This window comes from Peromyscus eremicus, chromosome 20 (genome assembly GCF_949786415.1).
Source record: "Peromyscus eremicus chromosome 20, PerEre_H2_v1, whole genome shotgun sequence".
Classification (NCBI taxonomy): domain Eukaryota; kingdom Metazoa; phylum Chordata; class Mammalia; order Rodentia; family Cricetidae; genus Peromyscus; species Peromyscus eremicus.
Genome location: NC_081436.1, coordinates 54,858,653 through 54,862,131, shown reverse-complemented (window position 1 = coordinate 54,862,131; position 3,479 = coordinate 54,858,653). Strand labels below are relative to the sequence as shown.

The 3,479-nt window shown below is 41.5% G+C and overlaps 1 pseudogene; it reads left to right on the top strand.

Annotated features, from left to right (window-relative positions):
* The first annotated feature begins 2,076 nt into the window (after window positions 1-2,076).
* Window positions 2,077-2,923, top strand: LOC131896743 (transcription factor BTF3-like; annotated as a pseudogene).
* Window positions 2,924-3,479: the final 556 nt, after the last annotated feature.

Below are 3,479 nucleotides of genomic sequence, written 5' to 3'. Positions count from 1 at the left end.
ACAACAACAACAACAAAAAAAAAAAAAAACAAAAAAAAAAGAAAGAAAAGAAAAGAATTCATAGTTATTTGGACTATTAGGAAGTAGGGACTACTTGTAGGAAGTAGGGCACTGAGAGCCTGCCTTTGTATATCTATTTTTTTGGATCTTTCTTTTCCCTTCCTCTTGGCTTCCTAACTACCATGATGTGAGCTGCAGTGCTCTGTTATGTAGGTGTTGATATTTTATTTTATATTTGAACTTCTTTAATTTTTGTTAAGGAAGTCGGTAGTGACAATGAAGCATGTGCTTGGGCTGAGGGCTACGGTAACAGCAGGGCTATCCTTGTGCAGGCTCAGGCCTGTGGACAACATGGTCTGGTTGCTTGATGCATGCACATTTTTGATCATTTGAGAATGGATGAAGGACAGGCAGTGCCTGGCTCTTCAGAAGGTGTCTGTTTTTGACTAGGCTCATGATAACTGTGGAAATAGCACAGTGACAGTAGGACTATCAGGATAAACAGTGATAATTGCAGAGGACACATAAGCCATAGATGAAACAGGGAGTAGGAATGCCCCTGAGGGCAAGTGGGTTTGTTATTAGTCCTGGCCTCCATCCTATATAGCCTTTATGAATGTTAACTTTGACTTCCAGGACAGTATGTGATTATCAATAAACTTGTTAGTAAATTATTGTAAAGTAAAGGCAATGTGGTGCTTTGGGATGTTTTTGTACACTGGTTTAATAAAACACTGATTGGCCAGTAGCCAGGCAGGAAGAATAGGCAGAATAAGCAGACAAGGAAAATTCTGGGAAGAGGAAGGCTGAATCAGGAGACATCAGCCTGCCATCCAGAGAGCAGCATGTAATGCCACGGAACATGTGGCGACATATAGATGAACAGAAATGGGCTGAGTTTAAGTGTAAGAGCTAATCAGTAGTAAGCCTGAGCTAATGGCAAAACAGTTTTAATTAATATAAGCCTCGGTGTGTTTACTTGGGTCTGAGTGGCTGTGGACTGAACAGGACACAGAAAAACTTTAGCTACAATGTGGATGCTAAAATAGCAGAGCTATTAAAATTCTCTGAGTTTTTAAGTATTCCCACATTGTACTGCACCTACCAGCTTACAGTTAGGAATTAAATTTAAACCATCTTTGCATTTGGCTAAAAATAATATTATTTTTAACTTTTATGTGATGTGTCAACCAAGCTAACTACATAAGAGCATACATTCAATACTGCTTTTTTTCCTTGCTACTGAAGATATATCAGTGGAAGACAGAATGTAGGGCGTCTTCCAGCCTTCAATCTCCTTTCTCCTTCCCAGTCTCATCCCCAGCATTGTAGCAGAAAATCTGCTGAAGTTCCCCCTTCTTCTCAGCCCAAGCTCCATCAGTTCACTCAGATCTCCAGGAGCTTCTCTTATCACTATCCCTTCGCCTCCGCCACTAATTTCCACAGGCACTCCCTGAAAACTATGGTCATGCTGGCAGGGAGCCGATAGGCCAGGGAAACAGGTAGGCAATCTTCAGATCCTTATTCACCCCCTTCTCATCCAAAACCAATCCCCGCTGCCCCCATCTCATTCCCAGCTCTGATGCACACTACTGGCTGTGAACTCCCCTTCATCTCTGCCTGAATTCTTAGGCGACTAAGTTGCACACCCTGACACCTCTCTACTGTAGATGCCCTCAGCCTCATGTCCCTGTCTTAAGTGTCCACTCCCAATACCAAGAAACCCATTCTAACAGAAGTATCTCAGAAGCAGTCTCTACCAGGCAACCCACAGGCACCACATTTCCCTAAGGCCAGAGAAGGCAAAAGAAAAAAAGGACCAGAATACCCACCCAACAAAGACAAGACCATATATGAGCACTTAGAATTACATTCATTCCAAACCCAGGTAATAACAGCCAGAACAAAATGTCTCCCTTAAATCCCAGCATCCCTACCACAGTAGCCCCTGACAAATTCAACCAATATAGCTGAAGCACAAACCATGGACTTCAAAATAGCCTTTATCATTATGTTAGAGGTCCTTAAAGAGGAAATTAATAAACCCATTAAAGAAATTTGTGAAAACAGGCCATCTTGCGTCCCCGCGTGTGTGCGCCTTATCTCAGCTGGTCTGCCCGAGACCCCCTGAGCGCGTACCCTAGTCCCCTGCGTGGCCCCATTTCCACTCCGACAAGATGAAAGAAACGATCATGAACCAGGAGAAACTGGCCAAACTTCAGGCACAAGTGCGCATTGGTGGAAAAGGTACTGCTCGCAGAAAGAAGAAGGTGGTTCACAGAACAGCCACAGCAGATGATAAAAAACTGCAGTTCTCCTTAAAGAAGTTAGGCGTGAACAATATCTCTGGTATTGAAGAGGTGAACATGTTTACAAACCAAGGAACAGTGATCCGTTTTAACAACCCTAAAGTTCAGGCGTCTCTGGCAGCAAACATCTTCACCATTACAGGCCACGCTGAGACAAAGCAGCTGACAGAAATGCTTCCCAGCATCCTAAACCAGCTTGGAGCAGACAGTCTGATTAGTTTAAGGAGACTGGCTGAAGCTCTGCCCAATCTGTGGATGGAAAAGCACCACTTGCTACTGGAGAGGATGATGATGATGCAGTCCCAGATCTGGTGGAGAATTTTGATGAGGCATCTAACAACGAGACAAACTAAACTGAGGCGACTTCTGAAGAAGGTGACACCTGCAGAAGTTACAGGAACTGCTATTTTATATCATGACTGCTTTTTAAAATTCTTTTGTTTATGGATCTGATAAAATCTAGATCGCTAATATTTTTAAGCCCGAGCCTCTTGGACACCGCAGCTCTTTCAGTTTTTGCTTAAACACAATTCATTCTTTGCAGCAAATTAACCTGAAGAAGCCTGGGAATAAAGTTTGGAAAAGGGTTAATAAAATTCTTTGCCTAGTTAAAAAAAAAAGAAATTTGTGAAAACATACACACACACACACACACACACACACACACACACACACAAACAAAAACCAGTGGAATGGAATGAAATGAAGAAGAGTTCAAGACTTGCAAGTGGATATAAAATCAATAAAGAAAGTTGAAACTGAGAGAAGGCTGGAAATGAAAAATTTAGGAATTCAAACAGGAACCTCAGAAGAAAGCCTCCCTAACCAAATGCAAGAGATGGAAGAGAAAATCTCAGGCATTGAAGACAAGATAGAAGAAATAGATGCCCCAGTGAAAAAACAACAACAAAGTGAATCCAGGTACAAAATATCCAGGAAATCTGTGGCACTATAAAAACACAAAATCTAAAAAAAAAAAAGAAAATTCCCTCAGCACATAATAATCAAAAGACTAAATTACGGAAAAAAAAAGAAAAAGAATAATAAAAGACACGAGGAAAAAACGAACAGTAGTATACAAAGGCAGATGTATTAGAATAACGCCTGGTTTCTCAACGGAGACTCTAAAAGCCAGAAAGGCCTTTGAATTCTACAAATTCAAAGAGACCA